This window comes from Idiotropiscis lumnitzeri, unplaced genomic scaffold (genome assembly GCF_059441095.1).
Source record: "Idiotropiscis lumnitzeri isolate Australia: NSW breed Sydney's pygmy pipehorse unplaced genomic scaffold, RoL_Ilum_1.0 HiC_scaffold_49, whole genome shotgun sequence".
Lineage (NCBI taxonomy): Eukaryota > Metazoa > Chordata > Actinopteri > Syngnathiformes > Syngnathidae > Idiotropiscis > Idiotropiscis lumnitzeri.
This window is the reverse complement of record NW_028283587.1, coordinates 1,476,855-1,498,371: the sequence shown is the minus strand read 5'-3', so window position 1 is coordinate 1,498,371 and position 21,517 is coordinate 1,476,855. Positions and strand designations below refer to the sequence as shown.

General features: G+C 44.9%; 1 long non-coding RNA gene across 1 annotated transcript in view; it reads left to right on the top strand.

Moving 5' to 3' along the window:
• The window catches only part of LOC148315725 (uncharacterized), a 28,688-nt gene extending 26,596 nt beyond the window's left edge, over positions 1-2,092 (top strand). The window contains exon 4 of the long non-coding RNA XR_015840653.1: positions 2,024-2,092. This is a non-coding gene — a long non-coding RNA (uncharacterized LOC148315725). The remainder of the gene's footprint in view (positions 1-2,023) is intronic.
• The last annotated feature ends 19,425 nt before the right edge of the window (positions 2,093-21,517 follow it).

Genomic DNA, 21,517 nt, shown 5'->3' with positions numbered 1-21,517 from the left:
GGTTAAACTTAGGGGCCGCTTGGAACCGCCCGTGCCCGGGGAAGGTGCTCCTCTTCGGCTTACTGTGACGCGAGCATGCCCTCCTCCTCCGGAGCTTCCATTCGGTTAAACTTAGGGGCCGCTTGGCACCGCCCGTGCCCGGGGAAGGTGCTCCTCTACGGCTTAACTGCCACGCACGCTGGCCGGAGCTCTGGTACGGTCCGAACCGCGCGAAACGTCGCCACCGATCGTGTCCGGGGGAACGTGCTCTTCTTCGTCCACTCTCCTCTTCGCCCACGCTCTTCTTCGGCGCACGCCGGCCGTCTAACCGCTCCAGCGCCCCGTCGTGCCGCTCGGCGAAACTACAATGCCCCCGAATATTTTTTATACCCGCGAAGCACTGAATCCGCGAAAGGTGAACCGCGAAGTAGCGAGGGTTCACTGTATGTATAAGACCAAGACCTACAAAAAAGTCTCTTGGAGCAATGAGCTAGGTTTTACAGGAAGTCGGCCATTTTGAATTTATTAAAAGGGGGCGGGTCACCACAATGGACTTTGTGTAGAAATTATTATTGGGGCCCGAGCAGCGACCGCGGCGAGGTCCCTATTGTTTATGTAGAAATTATTATTAGGGCCCGAGCAGCGACCGCTACGAGGTCCCCATTGTTTTTGTGGAAATTATTATTATTATTATTATTATTAGGGCCCGAGCAGTGACCGCTGCGAGGTCCCTATTGTTTTTCTAGAAATTGTTATTAGGGCCCGAGCTGCGACGGCTGCGAGGTCCCTATTGTTTTTGTAGAAAATATTATTACTTTCAAATTTCCCCATTGTGGGACTAATAAAGGACATCTTATCTTATCTTCTCTTATTATTATTATTATTATTAGGGCCTAAGCAGCGACCGCTGCGAAGTCCCTATTGTTTTTGTAGAAATTATTATTATTATTATTTTTCCGATTGTTCGATTGCATTTTTGACCCCCGAAACATGCACAAAAATTCACCAAACTTGGCAGTCTCATCGGGCATGGCGAAAAATTTTATATTTTAACGTCTAATATGAACAGGAAGTGAGTTATGAATTTTTGAAAGTCCGACTTTTGCCCTTTTTTGCATGTTTACAGGGGTCATTCTTTTGCACCCTGATCCTAAAGGCTTCATCTGATTGCCTTAAAATTCTGTCTGTAGCATCTTAAGACCTGGGACAAACACTGGGGCTAAAATTTTTTGTTTCCGAAATACTATATGACGGGGGCGGGGCTTCGAAGTTTTCACTTAAGATTTCCTTCGCCGCAATGGACAAAATGCTTAATAACTCTCTTGCACATGCTGCTAAAAATCCAAAACTTCACATGTACATAAAGAGTCGGTACCTGAAGACATCTATATGTTTATATTCAGTTATACACCTTGCGCCAATCAATATCATTTTTTACATTTTGACGTACTGCACGGTGCCCTTTTAACGAATCCGATTGAAAATTGGCTAGAAAAGACTCAAGACATTGATCTTACTCTATCCCTATTTTTGTGACTTTCCTTCGAAGGGCGTGGCTATTACGGTGCCGCAGAGTCTGATTATTCTCCGTGGCAACAAAAGTTCCTGCAAAATGATTCAGATGATCCATCTTCTCGAAATTTTTCACATTTGAGGATATTCAGGCCCTGAAGACGGCTGCCAACTTATTTTTGATCGCAGTGGTAGCGCCACCAACTGGTTAAAACAAATACAAATTATTTTCGTTGATGTTTTTCTCCGGGCAGGTTAACAAAATCTACCTTATATTTGCTCGGATGAGTGTTTCAGCCTTGAGGATGTCACAATACGAAAGTCTTTCGCCTTCTTCAGAGTGTCACATGATGGTGTCTTGTGGCCCGTCTTTATCAGCTGATGTTCCATGAGGGCGTGACTTACCTGTCACAAGAATGAAGGCAAGTCACGCCCCCCGCTGTCCGTTAACTCCGCCAAGATGCTGGTCCAGGTGGTAGAGAGGATGAAGGCTCCCTTGTCTCTGTTCATGGTTTTTATGCCTCGCTTGCAGATCTCAATGGCCTCTCTGATCCAGCGCTGTTGTTTGTTCTCTTCTGTGCGGATGACCCTGCCCTTCTCCCGGTCCAGGATGTGGTTTTCCCTTTTGCAGTGGTCAGTGATTGCTGATTTGTAATGTTCATGTTGTGCTTGTTCTTTTACTGCTCTGATTTTTCATTTTTTTGACAGGTAAGTCACACCCTCATGGAACATCAGCTGATAAAGACGGGTCTCAAGACACCATCATGCGACACTCTGAAGAAGGCGAAAGACTCGCCGAAACATGTCAGGTAAAAAATTTACCGAAAACATAATTGTCTGCTTTTAATGAATCTGTCAAATATCAATCATAAGAAGACAAAATGAACCTAATACAAATAAATGAATGCTTAATAACTCCCCTGCACATGCTCCTAAAAATCCAAACCTTCACCTGTAAATAAAATGTCCCGACCTGAAGACATCTTAATGTTATTATTTTGTTATACACACAGCGCCGCCAAGTGGAATCAAAAATTTGTTTTTATTTTAATTTTCACGTACTGCACCGTGCCCTTTTGACGAATCCGACTGAAAATTAGTCAGAAAAGACTCAAGACAATGATCTTACTCTCTGCCGAGTTTTGTGACGTTTTGGCAAAAGGCGTGGCTATTACGGTGCTGAAAAGTCCGATTGTACTTTGTGGCAACAAAAGCTCCGCCAACATGACGCAGATGATCCTATCTTCTCGAAGTTGTACACATTTGAGGATACTTCAGCCCTGAAGACATCTACCAACTTATTTTTCATCGTAGTAGTAGCGCCACCAACTGGTAAAAGCTAATACAAGTTATTTTCTTGGATGTTTTTCTCCGTGCAACTCAACAAGGTCGCCCTCATATATGCTCGGAGGACTGTTTCGGCCATGAGGATGTCACAATACGAAATTCATCCTTTTTCGTGAAAAGTTGTGGGAGTGGCATTGCACTGTCTGGCAATAAAACAACGCTGATTATGAGGTTCTAAATATGAACGACAACTCGTGAAACTTGACACACACATCAGGCAGAGCAAATTTATCAATATTTTATACGTTAGTTGTGCAGCTTTTTTGAAATGGCTCGCCATGGCCCTCGAGAAATATTCAAAAAAGCAGCCCTGGTTGAGTGTTTCACCTCGCTTTTTGTAAATTTTATGGAGTACAGTGAACCCTCGGTTATCGCGGTTAATGGGGACCGAGACCACCCGCGGAAACTGAAAATCCGCGAAGTAGCGGCGCACCTTCAAAAATGCTTAAAAGAAAATACAATATATATAATAAATATATATATATATATATATATATATATATATATATATATATATATATATATATACGGGGAGAGAGAGAGAGAGAGAGAGAGAGAGTGAAATTCATGTTATAACAAAAAAAACAAATTATTATTAAAACGTATTATTTTTTTATTCCCCAGCCATTCTTTTTGTATTTATTTAATTAATCCGACTTTTACCTGCTGGTACGCCGTCCGGTGTTCCCTGTGAAATGAAAGGTGGCATTCTTTAATTATTTATTTATTTATTCATTTATTCATTCATAACTGACAGCTTCGCGCTCCGTTCGTGCCCGGGCGGAAGAGGTGTTCCAATTCGGCTTAACTGTGACACACGCCCGCCCTCCTCCCCCGGAGCTTCCATTCGGTTAAACTTAGGGGCCGCTTGGCACCGCCCGTGCCCGGGAAAGGTGCTCCTCTTCGGCTTACTGTGACGCGAGCATGCCCGCCTCCTCCGGAGCTTCCATTCGGTTAAACTTAGGGGCCGCTTGGAACCGCCCGTGCCCGGCAAAGGTGCTCCTCTTCGGCTTACTGTGACGCGAGCATGCCCTCCTCCTCCGGAGCTTCCATTTGGTTAAACTTAGGGGCCGCTTGGAACCGCCCGTGCCCGGGGAAGGTGCTCCTCTTCGGCTTACTGTGACGCGAGCATGCCCTCCTCCTCCGGAGCTTCCATTCGGTTAAACTTAGGGGCCGCTTGGCACCGCCCGTGCCCGGGGACGGTGCTCCTCTACGGCTTAACTGCCACGCACGCCGGCCGGAGCCCTGGTACGGTCCGAACCGCGCAAAACGTCGCCACCGATCGTGTCCGGGGGAACGTGCTCTTCTTCGTCCACTCTCCTCTTCGCCCACGCTCTTCTTCGGCGCACGCCGGCCGTCTAACCGCTCCAGCGCCCCGTCGTGCCGCTCGGCGAAACTACAATGCCCCCGAATATTTTTTATACCCGCGAAGCACTGAACCCGCGAAAGGTGAACCGCGAAGTAGCGAGGGTTCACTGTATGTATAAGACCAAGACCTACAAAAAAGTCTCTTGGAGCAATGAGCTAGGTTTTACAGGAAGTCGGCCATTTTGAATTTACTTAAAAGGGGCGGGTCACCACAATGGACTTTGTGTAGAAATTATTATTGGGGCCCGAGCAGCGACCGCGGCGAGGTTCCTATTGTTTATGTAGAAATTATTATTAGGGCCCGAGCAGCGACCGCTACGAGGTCCCCATTGTTTTTGTGGAAATTATTATTATTATTATTATTAGGGCCCGAGCAGTGACCGCTGCGAGGTCCCTATTGTTTTTCTAGAAATTGTTATTAGGGCCCGAGCTGCGACGGCTGCGAGGTCCCTATTGTTTTTGTAGAAAATATTATTACTTTTATTATTATTATTATTATTATTAGGGCCTGAGCAGCGACCGCTGCGAAGTCCCTGTTGTTTTTGTAGAAATTATTATTATTATTATTTTTCCGATTGTACGATCGCATTTTTGACCCCCGAAACATGCACAAAAACTCACCAAACTTGGCAGTCTCATCGGGCATAGCGAGAAATTTGATATTTTAAACGTCTAATATGAACAGGAAGTGAGTTATGAATTTTTGAAAGTCCGACTTTTGCCCTTTTTTGCATGTTTACAGGGGTCATTCTTTTGCACCCTGATCCTAAAGGCTTCATCTGATTGCCTTAAAATTCTGTCTGTAGCATCTTAAGACCTGGGACAAACACTGGGGCTAAAATCTTTTGTTTCCGAAATACTATATGACGGGGGCGGGGCTTCAAAGTTTTCACTTAAGATTTCCTTCGCCGCAGTGGACAAAATGCTTAATAACTCTCCTGCACATGCTGCTAAAAATCCAAAACTTCACATGTACATAAAGAGTCGGTACCTGAAGACATCTATATGTTTATATTCTGTTATACACCTTGCGCCAATCAATATAATTTTTTACATTTTGACGTACTGCACGGTGCCCTTTTAACGAATCCGATTGAAAATTGGCTAGAAAAGACTCAAGACATTGATCTTACTCTATCCCTATTTTTGTGACTTTCCTTCGAAGGGCGTGGCTATTGCGGTGCCGCAGAGTCTGATTATTCTCCGTGGCAACAAAAGTTCCTGCAAAATGATTCAGATGATCCATCTTCTCGAAATTTTTCACATTTGAGGATATTCAGGCCCTGAAGACGGCTGCCAACTTATTTTTGATCGCAGTGGTAGCGCCACCAACTGGTTAAAACAAATACAAATTATTTTCGTTGATGTTTTTCTCCGGGCAGGTTCACAAAATCTACCTTATATTTGCTCGGATGAGTGTTTAGGCCTTGAGGATGTCACAATACGAAAGTCTTTCGCCTTCTTCAGAGTGTCACATGATGGTGTCTTGTGACCCGTCTTTATCAGCTGATGTTCCATGAGGGCGTGACTTACCTGTCACAAGAATGAAGGCAAGTCACACCCCCCGCTGTCCGTTCACTCCGCCAAGATGCTGCTCTAGGTGGTAGAGAGGATGAAGGCTCCCTTGTCTCTGTTCATGGTTTTTATGCCTCGCTTGCAGATCTCAATGGCCTCTCTGATCCAGCGCTGTTGTTTGTTCTCTTCGGTGCGGATGACCCTGCCCTTCTCCCGGTCCATGATGTGGTTTTCCCTTTTGCAGTGGTCAGTGATTGCTGATTTGTAATGTTCATGTTGTGCTTGTTCTTTTCCTGCTCTGATTTTTCATTTTTTTGACAGGTAAGTCACACCCTCATGGAACATCAGCTGATAAAGACGGGTCTCAAGACACCATCATGCGACACTCTGAAGAAGGCGAAAGACTCGCCGAAACATGTCAGGTAAAAAATTAACCTAAAACATAATTGTCTGCTTTTAATGAATCAGTCAAATATCAATAATAAGAAGACAAAATGAACCTAATACAAATAAATGAATGCTTAATAACTCCCCTGCACATGCTCCTAAAAATCCAAACCTTCACCTGTAAATAAAACGTCCCGACCTGAAGACATCTTAATGTTATTATTTTGTTATACACACAGTGCCGCCAAGTGGAATCAAAAATTTGTTTTTATTTTAATTTTCACGTACTGCACGGTGCCCTTTTGACGAATCCGACTGAAAATTAGTCAGAAAAGACTCACTTACTCTCTGCCGAATTTTGTGACGTTTTGGCAAAAGGCGTGGCTATTACGGTGCTGAAAAGTCCGATTGTACTCTGTGGCAACAAAAGCTCCGGCAACATTACTCAGATGATACTATCTTCTCGAAGTTGTACACATTTGAGGATACTTCAGCCCTGAAGACATCCACCAACTTATTTTTCATCGTAGTAGTAGCGCCACCAACTGGTAAAAGCTAATACAAGTTATTTTTTTGGATGTTTTTCTCCGTGCAACTCAACAAGGTCGCCCTCATATATGCTCGGATGACTGTTTCGGCCATGAGGATGTCACAATACGAAATTCATCCTTTTTCATGAAAAGTTGTGGGAGTGGCATTGCACTGTTCGGCAATAAAACAACGCTGATTATGAGGTTCTAAATATGAACGACAACTCGTGAAACTTTACACACACATCAGGCAGCGCAAATTTATCAATATTTTATACGTTAGTTGTGCAGCTTTTTTGAAATGGCTCGCCATGGCCCTCGAGAAATGTTAAAAAAAACAGCCCTGGTTGAGTGTTTCACCTCGCTTTTTGTAAATTTTATGGAGTACAGTGAACCCTCGGTTATCGCGGTTAATGGGGACCGAGACCACCCGCGAAAACTGAAAATCCGCGAAGTAGCGGCGCACCTTCAAAAATGCTTAAAAAAAAATACAATATATATAATAAATATATAAATATATATATATATATATATATATATATATATATATATATATACGGGGAGAGAGAGAGAGAGTGAAATTCATGTTATAACAAAAAAACCAAATTACTATTAAAACGTATTATTTTTTTATTCCCCAGCCATTCTTTTTGTATTTATTTAATTACTCAGACTTTTACCTGCTGGTACGCCGTCTGGTGTGCCCTGTGAAATGAAAGGTGCCATTCTTTATTTATTTATTTATTTATTCATTTATTCATTCATAACTGACAGCTTCGCGCTCCGCTCGTGCCCGGGCGGAAGAGGTGCTCCAATTCGGCTTAACTGTGACACACGCCCACCCTCCTCCCCCGGAGCTTCCATTCGGTTAAACTTAGGGGCCGCTTGGCAACGCCCGTGCCCGGGGAAGGTGCTCCTCTTCGGCTTACTGTGACGCGAGCATGCCCTCCTCCTCCGGAGCTTCCATTCGGTTAAACTTAGGGGCCGCTTGGAACCGCCCGTGGCCGGGGAAGGTGCTCCTCTTCGGCTTACTGTGACGCGAGCATGCCCTCCTCCTCCGGAGCTTCCATTCGGTTAAACTTAGGGGCCGCTTGGAACCGCCCGTGCCCGGGGAAGGTGCTCCTCTTCGGCTTACTGTGACGCGAGCATGCCCTCCTCCTCCGGAGCTTCCATTCGGTTAAACTTAGGGGCCGCTTGGCACCGCCCGTGCCCGGGGAAGGTGCTCCTCTACGGCTTAACTGCCACGCACGCCGGCCGGAGCTCTGGTACTGTCCGAACCGCGCGAAACGTCGCCACCGATCGTGTCCGGGGGAACGTGCTCTTCTTCGTCCACTCTCCTCTTCCCCCACGCTCTTCTTTGGCGCACGCCGGCCGTCTAACCGCTCCAGCGCCCCGTCGTGCCGCTCGGCGAAACTACAATGCCCCCGAATATTTTTTAGACCCGCGAAGCACTGAACCCGCGAAAGGTGAACCGCCAAGTAGCGAGGGTTCACTGTATGTATAAGACCAAGACCTACAAAAAAGTCTCTTGGAGCAATGAGCCAGGTTTTACAGGAAGTCGGCCATTTTGAATTTACTTAAAAGGGGGCGGGTCACCACAATGGACTTTGTGTAGAAATTATTATTGGGGCCCGAGCAGCGACCGCGGCGAGGTCCCTATTTTTTTTGTAGAAATTATTATTAGGGCCCGAGCAGCGACCGCTACGAGGTCCCCATTGTTTTTGTGGAAATTATTATTATTATTATTATTAGGGCCCGAGCAGTGACCGCTGCGAGGTCCCTATTGTTTTTCTAGAAATTGTTATTAGGGCCCGAGCTGCGACGGCTGCGAGGTCCCTATTGTTTTTGTAGAAAATATTATTACTTTTATTATTATTATTATTATTATTAGGGCCTGAGCAGCGACCGCTGCGAAGTCCCTATTGTTTTTATAGAAATTATTATTATTATTATTTTTCCGATTGTTCGATTGCATTTTTGACCCCCGAAACATGCACAAAAATTCACCAAACTTGGCAGTCTCATCGGGCATGGCGAAAAATTTGATATTTTAACGTCTAATATGAACAGGAAGTGAGTTATGAATTTTTGAAAGTCCGACTTTTGCCCTTTTTTGCATGTTTACAGGGGTCATTCTTTTGCACCCTGATCCTAAAGGCTTCATCTGATTGCCTTAAAATTCTGTCTGTAGCATCTTAAGACCTGGGACAAACACTGGGGCTAAAATTGGGGCTAAAATCTTTTGTTTCCGAAATACTATATGACGGGGGCGGGGCTTCAAAGTTTTCACTTAAGATTTCCTTCGCCGCAATGGACAAAATGCTTAATAACTCTCCTGCACATGCTGCTAAAAATCCAAAACTTCACATGTACATAAAGAGTCGGTACCTGAAGACATCTATATGTTTATATTCTGTTATACACCTTGCGCCAATCAATATCATTTTTTACATTTTGACGTACTGCACGGTGCCCTTTTAACGAATCCGATTGAAAATTGGCTAGAAAAGACTCAAGACATTGATCTTACTCTATCCCTATTTTTGTGACTTTCCTTCGAAGGGCGTGGCTATTACGGTGCCGCAGAGTCTGATTATTCTCCGTGGCAACAAAAGTTCCTGCAAAATGATTCAGATGATCCATCTTCTCGAAATTTTTCACATTTGAGGATATTCAGGCCCTGAAGACGGCTGCCAACTTCTTTTTGATCGCAGTGTTAGCGCCACCAACTGGTTAAAACAAATACAAATTATTTTCGTTGATTTTTTTCTCCGGGCAGGTTAACAAAATCTACCTTACATTTGCTCGGATGAGTGTTTAGGCCTTGAGGATGTCACAATACGAAAGTCTTTCGCCTTCTTCAGAGTGTCACATGATGGTGTCTTGTGGCCCGTCTTTATCAGCTGATGTTCCATGAGGGCGTGACTTACCTGTCACAAGAATGAAGGCAAGTCACGCCCCCCGCTGTCCGTTCACTCCGCCAAAATGCTGCTCCAGGTGGTAGAGAGGATGAAGGCTCACTTGTCTCTGTTCATGGTTTTTATGCCTCGCTTGCAGATCTCAATGGCCTCTCTGATCCAGCGCTGTTGTTTGTTCTCTTCGGTGCGGATGACCCTGCCCTTCTCCCGGTCCATGATGTGGTTTTCCCTTTTGCAGTGGTCAGTGATTGCTGATTTGTAATTTTCATGTTGTGCTTGTTCTTTTACTGCTCTGATTTTTCATTTTTTTGACAGGTAAGTCACACCCTCATGGAACATCAGCTGATAAAGACGGGTCTCAAGACACCATCATGCGACACTCTGAAGAAGGCGAAAGACTCGCCGAAACATGTCAGGTAAAAAATTAACCTAAAACATAATTGTCTGCTTTTAATGAATCAGTCAAATATCAATAATAAGAAGACAAAATGAACCTAATACAAATAAATGAATGCTTAATAACTCCCCTGCACATGCTCCTAAAAATCCAAACCTTCACCTGTAAATAAAACGTCCCGACCTGAAGACATCTTAATGTTATTATTTTGTTATACACACAGCGCCGCCAAGTGGAATAAAAAATGTGTTTTTATTTTAATTTTCACGTACTGCACGGTGCCCTTTTGACGAATCCGACTGAAAATTAGTCAGAAAAGACTCAAGACAATGATCTTACACTCTGCCGAATTTTGTGACGTTTTGGCAAAAGGCGTGGCTATTACGGTGCTGAAAAGTCCGATTGTACTTTGTGGCAACAAAAGCTCCGGCAACATGACTCAGATGATCCTATCTTCTCGAAGTTGTACACATTTGAGGATACTTCAGCCCTGAAGACATCTACCAACTTATTTTTCATCGTAGTAGTAGCGCCACCAACTGGTAAAAGCTAATACAAGTTATTTTCTTGGATGTTTTTCTCTGTGCAACTCAACAAGGTCGCCCTCATATATGCTCGGATGACTGTTTCGGCCATGAGGATGTCACAATACGAAATTCGTCCTTTTTCGTGAAAAGTTGTGGGAGTGGCATTGCACTGTTCGGCAATAAAACAACGCTGATTATGAGGTTCTAAATATGAACGACAACTCGTGAAACTTTACACACACATCAGGCAGAGCAAATTTATCAATATTTTATACGTTAGTTGTGCAGCTTTTTTGAAATGGCTCGCCATGGCCCTCGAGAAATGTTCAAAAAAGCAGCCCTGGTTGAGTGTTTCACCTCGCTTTTTGTAAATTTTATGGAGTACAGTGAACCCTCGGTTATCGCGGTTAATGTTAAAATGGTCGAATGGTCAATGACAAGAATTGCAGTGCAAGCACGTATTATCGGCGCGGGTTCGATCCCCACCTGATGTGCCTCGCATGATTTCTTTGGCTGCCAGGATGGCCGAGTGGTCTAAGGCGCCGCGTTCAGGACCCAGTCTCCCCAGGAGGCCTGGGTTCGAATCTCGAATTTCCCCATTGTGGGACTAATAAAGGGAATATTAGTATTATTATGGCTGCCAGGATGGCCGAGTGGTCTAAGGCGCCGCGTTCAGGACCCAGTCTCCCCACGAGGCCTGGGTTCGAATCTCAAATTTCCCCATTGTGGGACTAATAAAGGGAATATTATATTATTATTATTATATTATAATGGGGACCGAGACCACCCGCAAAAACCGAAAATCCGCGAAGTAGCGGCGCACCTTCAAAAATGCTTAAAAAAAAATACAATATATATAATAAATATATAAATATATATATATATATATATTTATATATATATATATATATATATACGAGGAGAGAGAGAGAGAGTGAAATTCATGTTATAACAAAAAAAACAAATTATTATTAAAACGTATTATTTTTTTATTCCCCAGCCATTCTTTTTGTATTTATTTAATTACTCCGACTTTTACCTGCTGGTACGCCGTCCGGTGTGCCCTGTGAAATGAAAGGTGGCATTCTTTATTTATTTATTTATTTATTTATTTATTCATTTATTCATTCATAACTGACAGCTTCGCGCTCCGTTCGTGCCCGGGCGGAACAGGTGTTCCAATTCGGCTTAACTGTGACACACGCCCGCCCTCCTCCCCCGGAGCTTCCATTCGGTTAAACTTAGGGGCCGCTTGGCACCGCCCGTGCCCGGGGAAGGTGCTCCTCTTCGGCTTACTGTGACGCGAGCATGCCCGCCTCCTCCGGAGCTTCCATTCGGTTAAACTTAGGGGCCGCTTGGAACCGCCCGTGCCCGGCAAAGGTGCTCCTCTTCGGCTTACTGTGACGCGAGCATGCCCTCCTCCTCCGGAGCTTCCATTTGGTTAAACTTAGGGGCCGCTTGGAACCGCCCGTGCCTGGGGAAGGTGCTCCTCTTCGGCTTACTGTGACGCGAGCATGCCCTCCTCCTCCGGAGCTTCCATTCGGTTAAACTTAGGGGCCGCTTGGCACCGCCCGTGCCCGGGGACGGTGCTCCTCTACGGCTTAACTGCCACGCACGCCGGCCGGAGCCTTGGTACGGTCCGAACCGCGCGAAACGTCGCCACCGATCGTGTCCGGGGGAACGTGCTCTTCTTCGTCCACTCTCTTCTTCGCCCACGCTCTTCTTCGGCGCACGCCGGCCGTCTAACCGCTCCAGCGCCCGTCGTGCCGCTCGGCGAAACTACAATGCCCCCGAATATTTTTTATACCCGCGAAGCACTGAACCCGCGAAAGGTGAACCGCGAAGTAGCGAGGGTTCACTGTATGTATAAGACCAAGACCTACAAAAAAGTCTCTTGGAGCAATGAGCTAGGTTTTACAGGAAGTCGGCCATTTTGAATTTACTTAAAAGGGGCGGGTCACCACAATGGACTTTGTGTAGAAATTATTATTGGGGCCCGAGCAGCGACCGCGGCGAGGTCCCTATTGTTTATGTAGAAATTATTATTAGGGCCCGAGCAGCGACCGCTACGAGGTCCCCATTGTTTTTGTGGAAATTATTATTATTATTATTATTAGGGCCCGAGCAGTGACCGCTGCGAGGTCCCTATTGTTTTTCTAGAAATTGTTATTAGGGCCCGAGCTGCGACGGCTGCGAGGTCCCTATTGTTTTTGTAGAAAATATTATTACTTTTATTATTATTATTATTATTAGTATTATTAGGGCCTGAGCAGCGACCGCTGCGAAGTCCCTGTTGTTTTTGTAGAAATTATTATTATTATTATTTTTCCGATTGTACGATCGCATTTTTGACCCCGAAACATGCACAAAAACTCACCAAACTTGGCAGTCTCATCGGGCATGGCGAGAAATTTGATATTTTAACGTCTAATATGAACAGGAAGTGAGTTATGAATTTTTGAAAGTCCGACTTTTGCCCTTTTTTGCATGTTTACAGGGGTCATTCTTTTGCACCCTGATCCTAAAGGCTTCATCTGATTGCCTTAAAATTCTGTCTGTAGCATCTTAAGACCTGGGACAAACACTGGGGCTAAAATCTTTTGTTTCCGAAATACTATATGACGGGGGCGGGGCTTCAAAGTTTTCACTTAAGATTTCCTTCGCCGCAATGGACAAAATGCTTAATAACTCTCCTGCACATGCTGCTAAAAATCCAAAACTTCACATGTACATAAAGAGTCGGTACCTGAAGACATCTATATGTTTATATTCTGTTATACACCTTGCGCCAATCAATAACATTTTTTACATTTTGACGTACTGCACGGTGCCCTTTTAACGAATCCGATTGAAAATTGGCTAGAAAAGACTCAAGACATTGATCTTACTCTATCCCTATTTTTGTGACTTTCCTTCGAAGGGCGTGGCTATTGCGGTGCCGCAGAGTCTGATTATTCTCCGTGGCAACAAAAGTTCCTGCAAAATGATTCAGATGATCCATCTTCTCGAAATTTTTCACATTTGAGGATATTCAGGCCCTGAAGACGGCTGCCAACTTATTTTTGATCGCAGTGGTAGCGCCACCAACTGGTTAAAACAAATACAAATTATTTTCGTTGATGTTTTTCTCCGGGCAGGTTCACAAAATCTACCTTATATTTGCTCGGATGAGTGTTTAGGCCTTGAGGATGTCACAATACGAAAGTCTTTCGCCTTCTTCAGAGTGTCACATGATGGTGTCTTGTGACCCGTCTTTATCAGCTGATGTTCCATGAGGGCGTGACTTACCTGTCACAAGAATGAAGGCAAGTCACACCCCCCGCTGTCCGTTCACTCCGCCAAGATGCTGCTCTAGGTGGTAGAGAGGATGAAGGCTCCCTTGTCTCTGTTCATGGTTTTTATGCCTCGCTTGCAGATCTCAATGGCCTCTCTGATCCAGCGCTGTTGTTTGTTCTCTTCGGTGCGGATGACCCTGCCCTTCTCCCGGTCCATGATGTGGTTTTCCCTTTTGCAGTGGTCAGTGATTGCTGATTTGTAATGTTCATGTTGTGCTTGTTCTTTTACTGCTCTGATTTTTCATTTTTTTGACAGGTAAGTCACACCCTCATGGAACATCAGCTGATAAAGACGGGTCTCAAGACACCATCATGCGACACTCTGAAGAAGGCGAAAGACTCGCCGAAACATGTCAGGTAAAAAATTAACCTAAAACATAATTGTCTGCTTTTAATGAATCAGTCAAATATCAATAATAAGAAGACAAAATGAACCTAATACAAATAAATGAATGCTTAATAACTCCCCTGCACATGCTCCTGAAAATCCAAACCTTCACCTGTAAATAAAACGTCCCGACCTGAAGACATCTTAATGTTATTATTTTGTTATACACACAGCGCCGCCAAGTGGAATCAAAAATGTGTTTTTATTTTAATTTTCACATCCTGCACGGTGCCCTTTTGACAAATCCGACTGAAAATTAGTCAGAAAAGACTCAAGACAATGATCTTTCTCTCTGCCGAATTTTGTGACGTTTTGGCAAAAGGCGTGGCTATTACGGTGCTGAAAAGTCAGATTGTACTCTGTGGCAACAAAAGCTCCGGCAACATGACTCAGATGATCCTATCTTCTCGAAGTTGTACACATTTGAGGATACTTCAGCCCTGAAGACATCTACCAACTTATTTTTCATCGTAGTAGTAGCGCCACCAACTGGTAAAAGCTAATACAAGTTATTTTCTTGGATGTTTTTCTCCGTGCAACTCAACAAGGCCGCCCTCATATATGCTCGGATGACTGTTTCGGCCATGAGGATGTCACAATACGAAATTCGTCCTTTTTCGTGTAAAGTTGTGGGAGTGGCATTGCACTGTTCGGCAATAAAACAACGCTGATTATGAGGTTCTAAATATGAACGACAACTCGTGAAACTTTACACACACATCAGGCCGAGCAAATTTATCAATATTTTATACGTTAGTTGTGCAGCTTTTTTGAAATGGCTCGCCATGGCCCTCGAGAAATGTTAAAAAAAGCAGCCCTGGTTGAGTGTTTCACCTCGCTTTTTGTAAATTTTATGGAGTACAGTGAACCCTCGGTAATCGCGGTTAATGGGGACAGAGACCACCCGCGAAAACTGAAAATCCGCGAAGTAGCGGCGCACCTTCAAAAATGCTTAAAAAAATATACAATATATATAATAAATATATAAATATATATATATATATATATATATATATATATATATATATATATATATATATATATATATATATACGGGGAGAGAGAGAGTGAAATTCATGTTATAACAAAAAAACCAAATTATTATTAAAACGTATTATTTTTTTATTCCCCAGCCATTCTTTTTGTATTTATTTAATTACTCCGACTTTTATCTGCTGGTACGCCGTCCGGTGTGCCCTGTGAAATGAAAGGTGGCATTCTTTATTCATTTATTTATTTATTCTTTTATACATTCATAACTGACAGCTTCGCGCTCCGCTCGTGCCCGGGCGGAAGAGGTGCTCCAATTCGGCTTAACTGTGACACACACCCGCCCTCCTCCCCCGGAGCTTCCATTCGGTTAAACTTAGGGGCCGCTTGGCACCGCCCGTGCCCGGGGAAGGTGCTCCTCTTCGGCTTACTGTGACGCGAGCATGCCCTCCTCCTCCGGAGCTTCCATTCGGTTAAACTTAGGGGCCGCTTGGAATCGCCCGTGCCCGGGGAAGGTGCTCCTCTTCGGCTTACTGTGACGCGAGCATGCCCTCCTCCTCCGGAGCTTCCATTCGGTTAAACTTAGGGGCCGCTTGGTACCGCCCGTGCCCGGGGAAGGTTCTCCTCTACGGCTTAACTGCCACGCACGCCGGCCGGAGCTCTGGTACTGTCCGAACCGCGCGAAACGTCGCCACCGATCGTGTCCGGGGGAACGTGCTCTTCTTCGTCCACTCTCCTCTTCGCCCACGCTCTTCTTCGGCGCACACCGGCCGTCTAACCGCTCCAGCGCCCCGTCGTGCCGCTCGGCGAAACTACAATGCCCCCGAATATTTTTTAGACCCGCGAAGCACTGAACCCGCGAAAGGTGAACCGCCAAGTAGCGAGGGTTCACTGTATGTATAAGACCAAGACCTACAAAAAAGTCTCTTGGAGCAATGAGCTAGGTTTTACAGGAAGTCGGCCATTTTGAATTTACTTAAAAGGGGGCGGGTCACCACAATGGACTTTGTGTAGAAATTATAATTGGGGCCCGAGCCGCGACCGCGGCGAGGTCCCTATTGTTTTTGTAGAAATTATTATTAGGGCCCGAGCAGCGACCGCTACGAGGTCCCCATTGTTTTTGTGGAAATTATTATTATTATTATTATTAGGGCCCGAGCAGTGACCGCTGCGAGGTCCCTATTGTTTTTCTAGAAATTGTTATTAGGGCCCGAGCTGCGACGGCTGCGAGGTCCCTATTGTTTTTGTAGAAAATATTATTACTTTTATTATTATTATTATTATTATTATTAGGGCCTGAGCAGCGACCGCTGCGAAGTCCCTGTTGTTTTTGTAGAAATTATTATTATTATTATTTTTCCGATTGTTCGATTGCATTTTTGACCCCGAAACATGCACAAAAACTCACCAAACTTGGCAGTCTCATCGGGCATGGCGAGAAATTTAATATTTTAAACGTCTAATATGAACAGGAAGTGAGTTATGAATTTTTGAAAGTCCGACATTTGCCCTTTTTTGCATGTTTACAGGGGTCATTCTTTTGCACCCTGATCCTAAAGGCTTCATCTGATTGCCTTAAAATTCTGTCTGTAGCATCTTAAGACCTGGGACAAACACTGGGGCTAAAATTGGGGCTAAAATCTTTTGTTTCCGAAATACTATATGACGGGGGCGGGGCTTCAAAGTTTTCACTTAAAATTTCCTTCGCCGCAATGGACAAAATTCTTAATAACTCTCCTGCACATGCTGCTAAAAATCCAAAACTTCACATGTACATAAAGAGTCGGTACCTGAAGACATCTATATGTTTATACTCTGTTATACACCTTGCGCCAATCAATATAATTTTTTACATTTTGACGTACTGCACGGTGCCCTTTTAACGAATCCGATTGAAAATTGGCTAGAAAAGACTCAAGACATTGATCTTACTCTATCCCTATTTTTGTGACTTTCCTTCGAAGGGCGTGGCTATTACGGTGCCGCAGAGTGTGATTATTCTCCGTGGCAACAAAAGTTCCTGCAAAATGATTCAGATGATCCATCTTCTCGAAATTTTTCACATTTGAGGATATTCAGGCCCTGAAGACGGCTGCCAACTTATTTTTGATCGCAGTGGTAGCGCCACCAACTGGTTAAAACAAATACAAATTATTTTCGTTGATTTTTTTCTCCGGGCAGGTTAACAAAATCTACCTTATATTTGCTCAGATGAGTGTTTAGGCCTTGAGGATGTCACAATACGAAAGTCTTTCGCCTTCTTCAGAGTGTCACATGATGGTGTCTTGTGACCCGTCTTTATCAGCTGATGTTCCATGAGGGCGTGACTTACCTGTCACAAGAATGAAGGCAAGTCACGCCCCCCGCTGTCCGTTCACTCCGCCAAGATGCTGCTCCAGGTGGTAGAGAGGATGAAGGCTCCCTTGTCTCTGTTCATGGTTTTTATGCCTCGCTTGCAGATCTCAATGGCCTCTCTGATCCAGCGCTGTTGTTTGTTCTCTTCGGTGCGGATGACCCTGCCCTTCTCCCGGTCCATGATGTGGTTTTCCCTTTTGCAGTGGTCAGTGATTGCTGATTTGTAATGTTCATGTTGTGCTTGTTCTTTTACTGCTCTGATTTTTCATTTTTTTGACAGGTAAGTCACACCCACATGGAACATCAGCTGATAAAGACGGGTCTCAAGACACCATCATGCGACACTCTGAAGAAGGCGAAAGACTCGCCGAAACATGTCAGGTAAAAAATTAACCTAAAACATAATTGTCTGCTTTTAATGAATCAGTCAAATATCAATAATAAGAAGACAAAATGAACCTAATACAAATAAATGAATGCTTAATAACGCCCCTGCACATGCTCCTAAAAATCCAAACCTTCACCTGTAAATAAAACGTCCCGACCTGAAGACATCTTAATGTTATTATTTTGTTATACACACAGCGCCGCCAAGTGGAATCAAAAATGTGTTTTTATTTTAATTTTCACGTACTGCACGGTGCCCTTTTGACGAATCCGACTGAAAATTAGTCAGAAAAGACTCAAGACAATGATCTTACTCTCTGCCGAATTTTGTGACGTTTTGGCAAAAGGCGTGGCTATTACGGTGCTGAAAAGTCCGATTGTACTTTGTGGCAACAAAAGCTCCGGCAACATGACTCAGATGATCCTATCTTCTCGAAGTTGTACACATTTGAGGATACTTCAGCCCTGAAGACATCTACCAACTTATTTTTCATCGTAGTAGTAGCGCCACCAACTGGTAAAAGCTAATACAAGTTATTTTCTTGGATGTTTTTCTCCGTGCAACTCAACAAGGTCGCCCTCATATATGCTCGGATGACTGTTTCGGCCATGAGGATGTCACAATACGAAATTCATCCTTTTTCGTGAAAAGTTGTGGGAGTGGCATTGCACTGTTCGGCAATAAAACAACGCTGATTATGAGGTTCTAAATATGAACGACAACTCGTGAAACTTTACACACACATCAGGCAGAGCAAATTTATCAATATTTTATACGTTAGTTGTGCAGCTTTTTTGAAATGGCTCGCCATGGCCCTCGAGAAAAGTTAAAAAAAGAATAGAATAGAAATAGAAATCCCTTTATTGTCATTGTACTCAAGTGTGCAACGAGATTAGAGGGCTCCCCTCTCCAGTGCAATACAACAATAATACAGACAATATATAAATTAGATAAATAAATAAGACAGTGCAATGGAATTCAGTACTGAATAGGGCATATAGAAACACATCACAATGCTGTTTTGCAAGGTTAGGGTGGTCTCGTGTGTGTGTGAGAGTTCAGTATGGAGATGGCTCTCGGAAAGAAACTGTTTCTCAGTCGATTGGTCCTTGATTTGATGCATCTGTAGCGCCTGCCAGAGGGCAACCGGTCGAACAGGTGTGAGTTTGGGTGGGTATTGTCTTTGACGATGTTGAGAGCCCTTCTGAGGCACCGGGCGGTGTAGATGTCCGACAGCGAGGGGAGAGGGCAGCCAATAATCCTTTGCGCTGTTTTGACTGTCCTCTGGAGCCTCACTCTGTCCGCCTCAGTGCAGCCGCTGTACCAGGTGGAGACACTGTACGTCAGCAGGCTCTCGATGGACGAGTGGTAGAAGGCCAGCAGCAGCTTCCTGTCCAGGTTGAATTTCCTGAGGACTCTCAGGAAGTGCAGACGTTGGCGGACCTTCTTTACCACTGCTGTGGTGTTGTGACTCCAAGAAAGGTCATCGGAGATCTGTACTCCCAGGAACTTGAACGTGTGGACCCTCTCCACACACACGCCTTCGATGCAGAGGGGGGGCGGCAGCGTCTTGTTCCTCCTGAAGTCGACGACAATCTCCTTTGTTTTAGCAGAGTTAAGGTGCAGTCTGTTGTCCTTGCACCAAGTTGTCAGTCTCCCTACCTCCTCTCTGTAGGCTGTCTCGTCACCTTCCGAGATCAGACCGACCACTGTCGTGTCGTCAGCAAACTTGACGATGGTGTTGTTGCCGTGGGCCGGGCTGCAGTCGTAGGTGTAGAGGGCGTACAGGAGAGGGCTCAGCACGCATCCTTGGGGGGAACCGGTGCTCACCATGAGGGTGGAGGACGTGTAGGGGCCGAGCAACACAGTCTGGGGTCTGTTGGTCAGAAAGTCCTTAATCCAGATGTGTGTGAGGGCAGGGAGGCCGAGAGTGTCCAGTTTGGCGACGAGGATGTCTGGGATGATCGTGTTGAATGCCGAGCTGTAGTCCACAAAGAGCATCCTTGCATAGCTCCGCTGTTGTTCCAGGTGGCCCAGCACAACATGCAGAGCAGCCCTGGTTGAGTGTTTCACCTCGCTTTTTGTAAATTTTATGGAGTACAGTGAACCCTCGGTTATCGCGGTTAATGGGGACCGAGACCACCCGCGAAAACTGAAAATCCGCGAAGTAGCGGCGCACCTTCAAAAATGCTTAAAAAAAAAATACAATATATATATATATATATATATATATACGGGGAGAGAGAGAGTGAAATTCATGTTATAACAAAAAAAACAAATTATTATTAAAACGTATTATTTTTTTATTCCCCAGCCATTCTTTTTGTATTTATTTAATTACTCCGACTTTTACCTGCTGGTACGCCGTCCGGTGTGCCCTCTGCAATGAAAGGTGCCATTCTTTATTTATTTATTTATTTATTCATTTATTCATTCATAACTGACAGCTTCGCGCTCCGCTCGTGCCCGGGCGGAAGAGGTGCTCCAATTCGGCTTAACTGTGACACACGCCCACCCTCCTCCCCCGGAGCTTCCATTCGGTTAAACTTAGGGGCCGCTTGGCACCGCCCGTGCCCGGGGAAGGTGCTCCTCTTCGGCTTACTGTGTCGCGAGCATGCCCTCCTCCTCCGGAGCTTCCATTCGGTTAAACTTAGGGGCCGCTTGGAACCGCCCGTGCCCGGGGAAGGTGCTCCTCTTCGGCTTACTGTGACGCGAGCATGCCCTCCTCCTCCGGAGCTTCCATTCCATTAAACTTAGGGGCCGCTTGGCACCGCCCGTGCCTGGGGAAGGTGCTCCTCTACGGCTTAACTGCCACGCACGCCGGCCGGAGCTCTGGTACGGTCCGAACCGCGCGAAACGTCGCCACCGATCGTGTCCGGGGGAACGTGCTCTTCTTCGTCCACTCTCCTCTTCGCCCACGCTCTTCTTTGGCGCACGCCGGCCGTCTAACCGCTCCAGCGCCCCGTCGTGCCGCTCGGCGAAACTACAATGCCCCCGAATATTTTTTATACCCGCGAAGCACTGAACCCGCGAAAGGTGAACTGCGAAGTAGCGAGGGTTCACTGTATGTATAAGACCAAGACCTACAAAAAAGTCTCTTGGAGCAATGAGCTAGGTTTTACAGGAAGTCGGCCATTTTGAATTTACTTAAAAGGGGCGGGTCACCACAATGGACTTTGTGTAGAAATTATTAATGGGGCCCGAGCAGCGACCGCGGCGAGGTCCCTATTGTTTATGGAGAAATTATTATTAGGGCCCGAGCAGCGACCGCTACGAGGTCCCCATTGTTTTTGTGGAAATTATTATTATTATTATTATTAGGGCCCGAGCAGTGACCGCTGCGAGGTCCCTATTGTTTTTCTAGAAATTGTTATTAGGGCCCGAGCTGCGACGGCTGCGAGGTCCCTATTGTTTTTGTAGAAAATATTATTACTTTTATTATTATTATTATTATTATTATTAGGGCCTGAGCAGCGACCGCTGCGAAGTCCCTGTTGTTTTTGTAGAAATTATTATTATTATTATTTTTCCGATTGTTCGATCGCATTTTTGACCCCGAAACATGCACAAAAACTCACCAA